Genomic DNA, 16328 nt, shown 5'->3' on the forward strand with positions numbered 1-16328 from the left:
TAAGGCATTAAATATTGAAGTGCGGACCATTAGGAGTTTCCTCTCAGCATTCTGATGGACCATTACTCTCCATGTCCGACGGTAAGCAAATCCCCTTCCCTTTGCACAACACATTTCCTGACACCCCCTGTCAGTGACGTCACTGTTGCCATTAATGAGCTTTCACTCAAAGCCCTAAGGATCACAGTCCAGTTACTTCTTTCACTTTATAGCTGCCACTGCACCGTACAAGGAGCTTGAAATGGTTACATTATGACCAGCAGGGACGGGAAAACGTATAACTTTAGGTATTTCGGAATGTAATTTGCAAGTAACAGCAATTCTGAAGTTTTGCTGAGGGCTAATCACTGATGAATACACCTTGTTTTGACGAGAAATAGAATGTCAGCTGTCAACAAATGGCAGCTTCACTGAGGTACTTCATTTAGTTGCTGTTAAGAACGCTTGACCCTTACAGGCTGACAACAGCACTTGCTTATAATACACGTGGTAAATCTGCAGAGGATTTTGTAAGCAGAAATGATAACTGACTGGGAAGCAAATGTACAAAATCAATCAACGTGCCATAATATAAAATGTATTTGAATGTTTGAGCAGCTCAGCAGCTTGAATTTTCACATTTTTAATGTGAAAATTCATTTCTATGTCAGTGGATGTTTAAACTTCACTAATTAAAATGATTGAGTGGGATTTTTCCCATGTGATGCATAAATAATGAGAAGTTCAATAAAAAATTTGGGGGAGGGGAGAGTTCATGGTGCTTCATGTTCAACCCTGCTGTCCTCCACGAGGATACAGAAAGCTCTTTCAAGGTGTGGAGGCTACAGGTGAGGGCTGGCATCCTTCACTGGCTTTTTATGTGAAGTGAGTATTTTCTATGCCTTTCAAAAGTCAAGGAAAATGGTTCCCTGTGCTAGTAGAACAGCAGACAAATTTATATACATGCAAATAAGAGAAGAAGAAAAAAATAAAAATAAAGGTAGTAATCGACTTCTACGAAAATTGACTAAAACTTTATGTTTTAGCAGATGTTAAAACACCAAAACATAAAGTTTAAATACACTGAAACTTAAGAAAACATCAGCATTTTTTGTGGCACGGCTTTCCTTTCCTATTATGTTTTATTCAACTTTTATTGTGTTTTGTATATTTTTGCAGCTTTTTTCTATTATTTTGTATCCGTCACTGACTTCTTTAGTTTCAGCATGCTTGACCTCACGGGACCACCATAACTAATCGCATACAGTGATTAGAATTTAGCAAACATATCAGAACATTAGCAACATAAAGCAATTAGCTCCTTTTGTAAGCTATTGCTACATAGCAAACCTTGGCATTGCTAGCTTACCAATCTAGGAGAAACTTTAGCGTCATGCTCAGAATCATGATTGTTATATTTACTCTCCAAAAACTGTCTTCAGTGATGGAACACTATTCCAATGTTGTTTTAATGTTGCTTTTATTAAGTCTTTGCTTTGCAACAATACAGGGTTTCTTCCTGAAGGTTAGCGCTGATACTGGTGATTGTCATTTTTACCAATCAATGCCTGTATTTTTATATGTTCTTAATAAAAAAAATACTTTAAAAAACAGTTGAACAGATGAAGAAGGGTCCATTTTATTGAATTTTTATTATTTATTTATTCAGTCCTTAACACTTTTCCTATCTCTGCTCAAGAATGTGCCTGTTCTTCTTGAAAAGTTCTACTTTTACCTTTAATTGGCAAATAAACCAGAGATAGAAAGTACTGTAAAAAGAAGAAGCAGAAGAAGAAAACAGATAAGGAGCATCATGCAAGCTGTACCAATTATAGAGCAATAGTCTAATTTAGTGAAAAGGTATTTTTAGGAGGACAAATTCTTCGTACGTGTGGACTGAACACTGTTTAAATGATTTTGATTATCTCAGAAATTTTAGAAAGCCGTTAACACTTTTTACCTTTCCTCACCTCTGCATGTGATGATTTGGGAACGTATCGGTGCTTAATTCAACCAAATGGAATTTATTTAAATTATTATTTGACTGTCTCTTTCCTTTTTTTCACTTGCTCACCAGGAGGCAACTCATCTACAGCAGCACCACTCTAAACTGCATCCTCTCAAAGTGGGTATAATAAGACGTTAATGAGAGTGAAATGGCAAAGGGAATGGAGACGCGGTTTAAGGCTCAGAAAGAGAAAGGTACGCAGAATTAGATACGCAGGGGCCAGAGAACACTGAACCAGAAGCTGCAGTGAAAGAGAGCGATACCCAAAGCAATTTCCACGTTACTACATGGCACCGTAATCCTGCAACGAAGACAGCTCTGCAGGCCAAACAGTGTTTTATTCATGCAAAAGCCGTCACAAGAAAGTGTTAGGACTCAAGGCTGTTCGGAGTGTTGCTCAATTATTCATCAAGCAGAAAAATGTATCCTGATTGAAGTTGCTTTGAACTTAGGGCATCATTTTTCACAGCTGTTTTTTTTTCCAGCTGTGTGTAATGTACCGCCAAACAGCGCAGGATGTCACCTCCCCCCACCACAAGCGGGACCATGACTGTTAATTTATATCAGTTTCAATTATTTATAACTCAAAAACCTATTCATGCTAAATTAAGCCCTCATAATACCATAATAGCCAAAGAGCACTACCCTGCTGCTTGTGCATAATATTTTCCCTTTAGATACGCAGAGAAATTAAATTTTTCATTTTTGACATATTATGTAGTGAATTTGAGATTTTTATGCCGTGTGATATGTTTCAGTGTGGCTACGAGGGCTATAATAGCTCTGTCTTGTATTCCTTTTAGAGCTTATTCATTTGACTTTGTCAGCATATATGTGAGGCACTCGTTTATACAATGTAACTTTTAAGTACAAAGAAAACGTTACTTTTAATGGAATCTGGACAGATTAAATTAAGGTACAACAATCCTCTAAGTTATGGCCATTGTACCATTCACTTTTAGTACTTTTATGATTTGTGCTTGTAGATACCAGTCATAGATACCAGGCTAATCTCACACACACAAAATGTATGAAATCGTAGTTTAAATAAAAAGCTGCATATACACTTAAAATCCATCTATTTTCTTCTACAACCCTTTTCTACAAGAGAAAATAATACATTGACCAAAGTCAAAGTATTTAGCAAACACAGTCTGTCTCCCAATACAGCAACTTAAAAGCTACAGGAAATGGTACATAATATCCACCTTAAATTGCTTGGGAAAATATATGTACTTTTTTGGTTCTAGAAAATGTACAGACAGTTCAATAATCAGCCCTATGGGGTGTTTTACTGTAGATTGTATCTGACAGAAATTGACTTTTTCAGTATCTCTGTTTCTGAGAGAGTAACTTCACACACATACTCCTTCAATTCCACTTTCTTTTGCCACGCACTCACATTTTTATTCCCATTTCTGCTTGCCTTAGGGGAATTTGAACCCTTTTTACTCAGCTCACATGGTCTGACTTCATGCTGGTCTGAATGTGAAACTGCAGCTCCATGGAACATGATGCCACTGTCAAACATGCCGTCCTCTTTTCTGTCTCAACCGCAATTTTTTTTTCATCTTCCTACCATATTTCTGAGCCACTTTCTCTCTTTCTACCTCCTAGCTTCCGCTCTCATTTTCATTCCAATTCTTTGACTTTTCCTATCTTTCCCAAGACAGGCATTGCGGCTTCTTCATCAGGCCAGCTCTTATTTCAGTGTCAAGTAAAAATCCTCGGTGAGTCTGCCATTGTGTCCCAGAGGTGGAATAAAAGCTGCGTCATTTGGAGGCGGATGACACAGAGTCCTTCACTGAGGAGGCCCCTGATTAAAAGGCCGATACGTGGCGGGGGGTTCGCGGCTTGTTTGCCAACGATTCCATTCCACATCCTCTCCTATTCGATTTTAATATATGCATTTGTCTGAAGGTTGAATAGTCCCCACAAAGACTGATTTACACTCCAACCTGAAGTCAGTTTGCCAGTCCTGACCTCTACAAAAGCATCAGCAAAAGCATATTTCATCAGAAATAAATCATTTTTTCATATGGCCGTTTGCTCTGCCATGTAAAAACATAACCAGGCACTGTTTCACACCATTTTCTGTGTGATTTATATATGTTTAACCTGTGAATAGAAGACAGACCTACAATTATTCTGTAATTCCCTGGAGTGGAGACATTTCTGTCTTGCTGTGTAAAAGTGAAGGCTTTGATAGTAAGCATGTTTGAGTGTGTTCCTTTGGATGTAAGTGTATTGTATATATATCTCGATGGCACATGTGGTTAAAGCCACTTAAGTGAGCCATGTCAGGTCTGTTAGACTTTCTTCTCGTTGCTGCAAACGTGCACGTTGTTTACCATCTCGACTGACGAGACAGTTCCCATGCGTTGCTCGGGTTTCCGAGATAAAGGCACTCTGTGTAAAATATTTACTTGACGCTGGGAAGTAAACAAGCACCCCATGCTTGCTTGTTGGGACCAATCAAAAGTTTGGGAAGGGGACATGAAAGCCTGAGACAGCGTGCAGCATGTGGGGGTGGGTGGAGTGGTTGTGCTTGCATTTTCATGTGTGCGCTCTCATCTAGGCGCAAAGGCTTCAGCTGAGCATCGCGGGGGCACCCCGCTGATCCATGGGGCCGCGGGCCTTTGCCACTTCTGCTGCATTTGTCTCAGTGAAACGAAGAAAACACGCCAATTTCAAACAGAATTGCCACTCTGCAATCACAAACATGAAAACATGCCCTAGCGGTAATGGTTAGTTCCCCGCCTCGGTTTGAAAAATATACACGCTCGTATCTGCTCGAAATGAGAAGCAGCTTCTCGCCACAATGAGACCCCCAACTTTTAACATACAGGTTGTTGTTTTATTTAATTTGCTCGTGTCACTATTTTTGCTAACGAGGGAATAGTCAGCTAAAAGGGTTACAGTTGAATTCTGTGGGTTTAATTGGCACGTTTTATCTCAGCACCGCCTGCCTGATTAGCATATTCTATCATGTTAAACAAATAGAAGACAATGAGGGCCGTAGGGATGAGTGCAAACATGTGCACTGCATTCAAAGAGATCAATCTGTTTCCAGTGGGATACAGAGGCCTGTTGTTTGAAAAACTCTCATTGGCTATTCATTGGAGATTGATGGAGTTCCTCTGTCGTCAGAGTGACTCTAACACCCACGGTCCACGAGCGAATACTGTATTAGCAAGGGGGTGATTGAGGTGCTCCCGTCTCTGCTATTAGGAAAAGCAATTTTGTTGTTTGTCACGCAGCCTAAAATCCAAAAGGCTAAGTGAAAACAAAAAGATTGAATCTAAAATTAAAAAGAAAATGTGAGGCTCCACAAAAGAAAGCACATCAGTGAGCTATTTCAATGCTGATGAGCTCTCCTTCTGCAGCTCCTGCACTCTGTATAAAGGTATGTGACTCCTTAGGTCCTCTTTACTTACATTTCTGTATCAGAAGCAGCTAGCAGTGCCCACAGTCTGTAGTTAGTCTCGCAGCTCGACAGAACATAACAGTGCATATCTGTGTTCATTTTAGGTCTCAAATTCTCCATCAGTTCTCTTAATAAATAGACGGCTTCTTATCATGCTGCCTATTAAAAATGACAATCACTGCTGTGGGAGCTCGCATAGCCCTGACAAAAGAATCATGTGGGTGATGATGAGACTGTGTTCTCACCTTGACTGAAAAGGACAAAAAATAAATAAAATAAATGAATAACAGTTCACATGTTATGGTGTTTGTTTCCATAGAGACTAAATGCAGAACAATAGCTCTCAAATGAGCAATCTCACATACATGAGAATGGATCCTTCTATCTGCAATCACGCACAGTTTTAATTTTACATGAAAGGAAAAGAAACATGGTATCGCATTCATCGGTGCAAACAAAACAGCCGAGGTTAAAATAAAGCTGAAAAAAGCCCCAAAACTTTCTGTTGGCTTAATATCTAAGCACCACAAAGTGTGGAAGAGAAATGCAGCTGCATAGATTCATACATTTAAGCCCTGCTGTGGCATTAGATGCGTAACATCACCGGCTTCATTAGTCTGTGGGAGTGACAGCATTCTGTCATTCAGATGTTGGATCTTCCTTGTGTTAATGTTCCCCAAAGCTTCCATCAGACATGCCAAAGACCATGACTGACAGGAGAGCCACTGGTAGTAAAGCATGCAGGATAGTGATTTTGTATGTGCCCATCTGCTAATGGCACTACGTGCAGCTGAGACTGCCAAAAGTGATATGGAAATTTAAGGTTACTTTTGTGACTTCTTGCACAAAAGTGCCCATCGTCCTCTTTCAGACACGAAACCAAGGGGCTTTTATTCAAATGCTGTGCTTAATCATGGGGAAAAGATCATTTCCTGTATACTTTATTTTAGTTATTCTCTTTGATGGTACTTTATAATTCTACTAAACTGCTGAAGAGGAGAAAAAAATGTTACTTTGCACATTAAGATTCACCGCTTGATTGAATTTTGATGGCAAACAAATAATGAAAAATGCAAATCCTCCATCTATAACAGTAATAATGATTTAATTACATTACGGCTGGTTCTCGCCAAGGTTTCTTCCTGTTAAAAGGGAGATTGTCTTTCCCACTGTCACCAAGTGGCTGCGCATAGTAGGTTGCCTGATTGTTGCGGGTTTTTCTCTGTATTATTGCAGGATCTTTGCAATATAAAGCATCTGTTTTGAGGTGACTGGCGTGATTTGGTATCTTTTACGTAAACTGAGTATATATTGCAGACCTTGTACATTTATCTTTGACACTATGACAACTGCTATTGTTTTTCTATAATTACCAACTTTAGCCCATTGTTTACAAAAGACTGAACGACTATGTGTATACAGTCACCAAGAGCTACTATTGTAGCTTGTCACAGTGCTGTAGAGTTTGTTTAGTTTTCACTCAGCTTGTATGTTTGGGTTCACTCACACTGCTCCAATCAACCCTGTCTGCTGCAGTTGTTTCCAGAGAAAAGCATTTTTAATACCAACTGTGCATGACCTTCTCAGCAGCACACAGTAAAGGTTCACAAAGTCAAAGAGGCCAATAATTTTATCCAGAGTTAGTAGATAGTGAAGTGACAGTGTGGCTCCAACAAACTGCTGTGTGTCTGAAAAAAGTTGCAAAAGCTTTTGACCAGTTTCACTGAAGAACGCCAGGTTGAGAAAAGAAAAAGAATATATACTGTGTGTGGTGTGCATCTCGAAAGACCTGAGTTCATCAGATTTCCTCTTCTGTGCGGGAGGATAGCAGCTCATAGCTGTACTAGTCAGACCTACCAGAGCAGTCCCAACTCTTTAACTGACCTGTCTGCAGGAGAATTTCACAGCTAGCAATAATAATATAGCAAGCATGTTTTGAACAATTAAAAATGATGCAGAGGCTTAATATTGTCATAGGATTATGGTTTTTATTTTATAATTTTATAGAAAGCTTTAATCGTAATATTGCTACTACTACTGTTACGGGCCACTCAGGCCAAAGCAAAATGGTGGATTCAAATGCAGACGCAATAGCGACAGCGGTCACAAGAGTCTTTATTCCTAACAACAAGTACTACAAGGGAACTGGAGCCGACTGTTTGGTCCACAGGGAAGAAGGCCAGGACTGCTGAAAGTCTTTCACTTAATGGTAGAGTGAACGAGTCCTTGTTTTAGGGGGAGCCGCTGGTCTGTTTCTGTTGTTTTTTGTGTTTTTTGGAGGAGTGATTTCCAGTGGAGCAGGCAGGCAAGCAGTTCTGGTAGGAGTTTGCAGGAGAAGAGCACCAGCTCTGCAGAGGAAGGTAGGCTGAGAAGGTAGGTAATGTGCTCTTTAGTCAATGAGGTTTATACCACAAACAGGGCAACTGAAATATTGGGGCAGAGGAAAATAAGCTACATAGAAACAACAGTAGTGAACGGATTTAACACTCAACAGGAGTAGACTACCTGGCAAAGAGCGATTACTCGCTGAAGCTGATGAGAAACAGGTGGACCCGGCCACAGAGTGGGAACCAAGACTCCATCCCGCAGGGTGAAGGGAACGCCTGCCCATCCCACAACATGGACTCAGAGGAGGGACAGACTCCAAACCACAACAAAGTAGTGCAGACTATGACAGCTACCAAAGTCATAGTAGTAAAGTCAGTCTCTGACACACAGGAAATCTGTAATTAATGAAAATTATGTATGTAACTGTTCTGTCCTGCTTACTAAGACATATCTTAGCAAAAGCAGTTCAGCCCTTTCCTCCTGTCATCATCCTGGGTCTTTGATCCAGCATTTAGAGTTTTGTAGTATTTGGTTTAATATTTGGGGTCTTTAGACTTTAGTTCTGGTTTTGTACTCTAGTTTCTGTCAAAGATTTTAATATTAGTTTGTATGTGCTTTTTTTGTGCTTCAGTTTAAATTTAGCCTCTCTAGTGTTCCATTGTATATTGTATGTTGTCAAGTATTGACTCTGTGTTTTGCTGTTTATTTGCTTCCTGATTTGTCCCTTCTTTAATTTTGGTTCCTGTCTTTTTGCCTTGATCATGTTTAGGTGGGTTTTTCACCCCTGGTGTTTCCTTTATGCTGTATGTAGATATCTATATTATCTATGTGTATTACACACCTTAGTTCCCCTTCAGTCATTGTAAGAACATTTCTTTTGTCTTTCTTATATTTATTTGCTTTTGCTTGATGACTTTGAATTTAGGTTTTTGTGTTTTTCTGTTATATCCATGGTTTCTGACTCACATTACACTGTCTTGCCTGTACTTTAACAGTCCCTTACCACCCTCTGTATTTCTTGCACTGACTTGAAAATCAGCCATGTTTGAAACACTGAGCCACTTGTCTGAAAAATGAAGATCACACAAAATGTAACTGTAAATTTTTAAAATATAAATGTACATGAGACAAACCAAACGGAAGGGCAAAATTGTCAGGACACATCTCAGCCCAAAGTGTAGCATCCTTGGCTGAATGATGGTCTTTTATACTGATGCTTCACAGATGTTTTATTGGAAAAGTTTTTATTGAAACATTCAGTGAAGACACCGTAAGAGCTAGGAGCAAAACAAAACCAACAATATTACTACCATAACATCAAAATATCAAGGAAACAAAGTTCTCCTGCTCACATATAGCATATACATCAAATTTACATCACTTAATTCATTATATCACCTCACTAACTTACAACTACACATAAAGGTCAAGGATAACAACACATAAACTCTATTAAACAACATTTTGATTGCACGTAACTTATTCTGTTAAAGGAAACATTAACAAACTTGTGCCACTGTCAGCAAGGTACTAATTGGCAAAGAAAACATAGATATTTTTCACTTTATTTACCATATCCTAAAACAAACGTTACTAACAAGCCCTTTAACGGTTTCAAAATAAAAGCATGGATTTCAAAATAAAACCGAAGTACCTTTCAAACAAACGTAAAAAATTTTACCAAATTTAAAGGTCCTTTACACAAAGAAGAATGCACGTTTCAAAGTCCATTTGCACCATTTGGACCAAGCATGACATCTGAGGGCTAAGTGAGTGTTTGCTTCTCCACTAGCATATGCCTTACCTCTGTCACCATATCAAACACATATCGACAAGTGGTGTTGCAGGCTTTACAGCCTTTAGGTCAGATGGAAGATAATGAAAGTGAAAACTAAACAGTAATCACTTTTCTCCTTATTAACCTTGCAGTCAGTCAGGGTGGTCTTTGATGGTCTTTGATGTTGTAATTCCACTGGGATCCCCTTTGAAAAAAGTTTCTAAAAGGATTATTTTTGGGGTAACTGAGTGCATACAAAATACTTAAACTAAATTAGCCAATCATTCAGATCTTTATATACAGGTGTATAGTATAATGGTAATGTACATCTGGACTTGCATCATGGGCAACAATTTGGAAACAACAAAACAAAAAGCTGCACTCACGCAGAGTTTTGCCTTAGAATCTCCTAAGCACGCACATACGGACTCACATACCCACAAATAACAGAAATAATCCATGGGAATATTGTAGCATTGCCATCAAAGGATTACAACATCAAGGATTGAATTTGGAAAAGAAGATAATTGTAGATTTAGTCCATCCAAAGAGTTTAGGTTTTTCAGGGTTTTTAGTTGTTAAAAAACTGTTTCTCAACTGTCCTCATACCACCCTATGATGACACGAAAAAAAGATTAATACACACACACTATATTTATGTGTGTGTGTGTGTGTGTGTGTGTGTGTGTGTGTGTGTGTGTGTGTGTGTGTGTGTGTGTGTGTGTGTGTGTGTGTGTGTGTGCGTGCGTGTGTGTGTCTAGGCAGTCCAGGCATGAACTCGTAGGCAGTTTGCATCACGTTTGAGTGGTGCAAAGACATCTAGATTCTGCATTTGGAGATGTCAGTGATAGTCGGCGGGGCAGCGCTTCTGGTCCCCTTGTGAAAGGTTTCTTCTGATTGCATCATTGCCAGTCTTCGCACTTCATCGGAGACCCTAAAACATGCAAACGTATACAAAGGCTGCCAGGCTGTTGCCTCGGTAAGACAAAGACAAGTGAGAACAAAACAAAAACACATCTCCTTGATGGCGCTCATGGGTGCTTTCTAAACACATCCTAATTGTCCTCCTTTTCATAAGCTTCCAATAATCTCTTCTCCACTAAGGAGTGATTTTTTTTCTCCTGCACACTGAAACTGTGATTTATATTCACGTCACGTCACCTTGATGGTAGGCTTAATTCAAATTGTCATGCAGAGATCTAAACAAATCAGAGCAAAACACAATTTAGTCAGAGAACAGTGACGTAAGTAGCTTGTCTTTCACACACACAGGGACAAATAGATCTACCACTACAGGCAATATTTAAACATTTTACCACATTGGGTAAGAGATGATGACAAAGGAAAGAAAATGTGGAGGTAAAAGGATGCAAACAGGAACACAGAGGTAGCGAGGAAGGACGGGGGGGGGGATCGATAGGAGGAGAAAGTAAGAAGCAGACACAAGTGGTGGTGGGGTGGGAAGAAGAGGAGTGGAAGGGGAGTGTGGGGGCTTGAGTTGATTTCTATGGCTGTGCTTCCCTCCCAGTTGAGACGGGGTGGAGACAAATAGACAGGGAGGCGTTTGAAGTCAGGACGGGCTTTTCTTCACTGTGAGCCCATATCTGATGGCAAGGAGAAGGAATATGATGGGGGATGTGGGGGTGTTGAAGTGCACTGGGAGACTGGGGAACAAGAGAGTAACAAGGTTGTTAATATTAAATGGATAAAATGAGAAATGGAAGAGCTGCGCCGAGGAAAAACAAGAAGTGATAACAAAGAGCGTGAAAAGAGAAGGTGAAAGGGAGATGAGGCGAGAAGATGGGAATTTTTCTAACAGAGCTTACAGAGAGCCTATTTGGCAGAGAGAAGCCAGAGATAGAGATGCTTTCCATATTCCAGGAGGCATTTAGCACCCATGTGCCTCAACCTGATTGAATTTTAAATTCCTTTACAATGTATGGTTTATTAGCATGCTAATATATATATATAGCATTAGAATTGCTGGCTGCCTGCAGAGATTCTAGTTTAGCACTTCAGGATTGGCAAGCAATCATAGGGCTGTTGCAAATTGTTACAATTAAACATATTAATAGGGCTCAGATTACGCTACTATCCACATAATCACATTGCTTACAGCGCTTATCTGGTGTGATGGCTTTCTGTGAAACTGCTCTCCACCTCAGCTGTTATTACCCAGCCTCGCATGAGGAGCTAATCTTTTGTCATTACACTATCACACAATATCTGTTGCTGCTGCTAAAGTCAATAAAAACCAATTAGGCGTCCTTTAGAGAGAAGCTTTTTCTTCTATATGCATGTGTAGTGTGCCATGGTGTGCGTAAGGTGCAGACTTTGTTTGTGTAGTCTATCTCCAGTCGAGATATGAGACGAGTGGCAGCAGGGAGCTCTGAGAGAAAGCAGAGTGCTGCAAAGCAAAACGATTTCTGCTTCACTCCCAAGTTCAAGAGCTGAGGCCTTATTCGTTTACTGACTGTTAGTCCTTTATACAGTAATTCTATTGTATATTATAGTATGGTAGGCTTGGCATATATTGCATTTTGTTTAAAACTGAATAGCAGTATTGTATGCTGCGGTATTCTGCACTTATAGGTACAGGTAGCTAGGAAAAGAACAATGCTGGCTTTTACTGTGATCTATAGATAATATAGTGCAATACTATACTATTGCACTACATTACAAGCTTCTATTCCAGTGTTCATTCACAGGTATATTAGTGGCCACACAAGAATATATGGCAAGTCATTTCACTATATTTATTGTTTAATCCATGTGGAAAAAAAGGTCTCATCTACAATCAACATACTAGTGGGCGATCCCGTCACTGATATTTGAAAATTTCATTTTAAGGCTGCTAGGTTGCTATCCACAGCGTTTCCATAGTTGCCACCTTGTTGGCTAGGTGGCTGCTGTGGGGGTACTTGATGTTACTCAGCTCAATTTTATCCGACAACCAGACATGTTCCATACTGACACTGGCAGTGCTGCCACTCACTGCAGTGCCTGCGACAATAAAAATAAAAAAAATGAGGTATCTCTACACTCAGCTTGCTCGATGGCCAGGAGCAGTGTGAGCCTATCTGCAGGACTGTTAGTTAAATAAACAATGTTCCAGCATTTTCTCAGGAAAAAGTTCAAATTTAAAATCATAACAAAACTATAAATCATCCATTCATCGATTTTCTTCCACTTATCCGGGGCCGGTTGTGCATGATGGTGTCCAGGGTCTACCCCAGACACCTCATGTAGGACGTGACCACATCACCTGGCTCCTTTCGATGTGGAGGAAAAGCTCTACTCTGAGTCTCTCCTGAATGACTATCGCTAAGAAGCTACTTATTACTTCAACTGCCCACTTGTAATGGTACTCCTGCACCATCGAGAGCATCCTGACGGGAAACACCTGCACCTGGTTTGAATTAGATTTATAAGGACTTTAACAAGTATTATTTTTTATTATATATTTACCCATTAATAGTTATTACAATCGTTATTAAGGTAAGGTATAAATAACTACTAAGTAAAGTTTAATAAGCAATCAATTTACTACTTGGACTAGTATAGTATATGTATGGGGCTCTGAATTATATACATACTATACACAGTGTTGGAGAGTAATGGAATAGATGTACCGCCATTACATATTTAAAATACAAAATATGAGTAACTGTATTCCGTTACAGTTACCGTTTTAAAAGGTGGTATTCAAAATACAGTTACTTTGTTGAAATAAAGAGATTACACGGCGGTCTGTTCCTGTTTCATATGTTAGGCTATGCCCTCTGAATTTTTGGTAATTCCACTCCAGTGGAAACCCAAACAAAACGCGCATTAAGAGGCTCTAGTGCCTGTGTCTCAATCTCGCGGCCCATGCCACCTCATTATGTGGCCCGCATAATAACGTGAAGAAATATTTTGTGTGATTTTTTTCGGAGGAAAACACGAAACAATAAGTTCCATTGAAGCAGCCTTTCAACGCCTCTCTCTGTCTCTCGCTAGCAAAGTTGACCCAGACAACAAAGTAAAGCTAGTTTTCGGCTACGAGCCCAAAATAGAACCCAACGTATAAGCCAGAGGTCCCTTTATTACGGTCCGGAGCCGTGGACCTGTTTTATATATGCGCGGAATAGTTTTCTATACAAGATCGCTGCTAAAAGTGTAGCCTTACCTAATGTCCACCCTACTGTTACTCATTTATATTAAGATTTAAAAATCTAGTTGGTATTGGTATGGCAAATAACCTTCAGTAATAGTAATAAATCACACAGCAATAGTACATTCATGTAGTTGTAAAAATCTCGATAATATATTAAGCAATCCAAAGTATTCTGTTACGTTACTCTCACTGAGTAACGTAACAGAATACGTTAAAAAGTACATTTTGGGGCATGTATTCTGTAATCTGTAGTTGAATATGTGACACACTGTAATGTGTGGTCACATTATGTGATTTAATTTTTGTATATTGTATAAGCTTTTAGGTGTAGTTTTGTTAAGGAAGGGCCTTAATCTTGTGATTTTTGTTGGAGAGCCAACATGTGGTGTGATCCCTAGTTACGGCACAAGGGGGCACTTCCGCCCTAGTGAGATGGTTTAGTGCAGCGGTCCCCAACCTTTTTTGCGCCACGGACCGGTTTATGCCCGACAATATTTTCACGGACCGGCCTTTAAGGTGTTGCGGATAAATACAACAAAATAAAACTAGTACCAGTACCGAAAAAAGAAGATTTATTCATAACACACGTGAAAAGACGCAACGATAAAAACGATAACAAAATAACGCTCAAAACCGAAAAAAAACCCTGAAAAGCATACATTTCACACCTGAGCCTTAACTCTCACGGACCGGTACCGGTCCGAGGCCCAGGGGTTGGGGACCGCTGGTTTAGTGTGACGCTACTGCTCGTCTTCAGATCTGGCAGAAGCGAGAGAGGAAACACACTACCTGTCGTCCATCTCATGATATATCTGTTTTTTTCAGGTTAGTAAGTAATAAGGCCACACATGTGGTCCACATAATTTACATGACAAATAAGGGTAAAACCCAACCGGCAGTTCGTTTTGCTGAGATCTGTATTCGTCTGTTTTGCTCGTTGAAATGTGTTACGATCGAGAGTAGGAGCTAGCTTAGCTCGCCACATCCTGGAGTAGCTGTCGGCTTTGTTGTTTCCTAAACTTAAGGCACCCTCTTGTAGCAAAAGTACACCACGGAGAGGAAACACACTACCTGTCGTTTTCAGAACCAGACATAATCTGTCAGCCGCGCTCTTGCTTGGGGTGTGTTACAAATACATTTTACAAGTAACCTCCCCAACACTTGGAGATTATGTATCGGAATTTCAGTCATCTATATAGGTTCCCCCCAGTTCTGCAAACTATTCATTCTCATTTACGTGCCACACCCTCCTTCCTTCCTTGTTCTCAATTCTTCAACTTCTTCACTCCTATTTAGTACATGGGGATCTGCCAGGCCCGGGAGCCGTCGCCAGTCCCCTTCGAGGCCTTCCCCAAACCGCAGCTCAGCTTCATGTCCAAGCATTCACCTTTACCTACTAAAACGCTGTCAAACCTAAAATGAGGACGTGGGCCCAGCTAGTGAATGACTATACAATGATAAGCTGAACTCATACATGCTTTGTTTTATGCTTTCCTATACTTATGCTTGTTATCCCATATCCCACAGTGTGCTGCACTATTTTATCACACAATACATGCGAATGTATTTGGTGAAAAACTGACTTCAGTCCTGACATGCACGATTGGTCCAGTTCTGCATAGCATATCATATCACAAGAACAAGTTATGCATCTGCGACTCAGTGGGCTCTCTGGATTTCCTTTCAGTGCGGCTGTCTGTCTCTTTTGTCTGGAGGCAAGTCGCACAATCTATCCATTAGCCCTCTTCATGCTGCCTTGTAGGCCAACGGTTTCTCACTGATGAACTGTGGGAGAGAGCTACACCAGGGGTGGGCTGTTTCCAATACAACAGGAACAAGCACACAGACATGTTGAGAAAAGCATCCACATGCTTTTTCCAAAGGAGGAGGCAAATCTGTCAGATAAAAAAAAAATACAAGTCCACGCAGAGCTTTGAAGGCCAAAAGCAGTCAGCTCTACTTATCATACTGGTGCTGACAGTAGCAACGAGCTAATGGGCTCATCTGCGAAGCATACTGACAGCGCAGCTCACCTCAGTTCTGCGCCAGACTAGTCAAAGGCAGAACTGTGCTTTATTAGAGGTGAGATGTGACAGTTTCAGCACTGCAGTCTTACATTTCCATGTTACTTATCTAAAGAGCCAACAAAAAAAGTAAACTTCAGTGTTCACAGAATAATTTTGTACCCTTATGACGCCAAGAAGGAGCGTTTCTCTGGCTCAGATCTGAATTTTGTACATTGTTAGGATGATGGATGCTGGAGAACAAAGGTAGAAGCTACAGATCTTTGCTTTGCGATTCAAAAGGATTACAGAGACGGGATCTTGCTTGTTTGGAATGTAAACAACAATTTATAATTGCCAAGCTGTCAATAAAGCCACTGAGAAAGGCAACATTTGTGCTACAACTATGAGCTTTTAAAACAAAAAAAGCATCCTCGCTAGCTCAGTTTCTTTCTCATTTAAATTTAAGGGTTTTGTGGTTATGCGCTGATGCTAGTGCTGAATAACCCCTTAAGACCCCTGTGACCCTGAAAGAAGCATTATCTTGTTGCATTCAGAGCAGCCTCTGTGCTTTTTGGTTTGTGTTTCACAAACGCATTCATTTTAGCCTGAAAACTGAAAGCAGCCCCATTATTGATCATCATATAAAC

Source organism: Diplotaxodon limnothrissa, linkage group LG12 (genome assembly GCF_057381915.1).
Source record: "Diplotaxodon limnothrissa isolate DT_005_m linkage group LG12, D_limnothrissa_male_GT1.1, whole genome shotgun sequence".
Lineage (NCBI taxonomy): Eukaryota > Metazoa > Chordata > Actinopteri > Cichliformes > Cichlidae > Diplotaxodon > Diplotaxodon limnothrissa.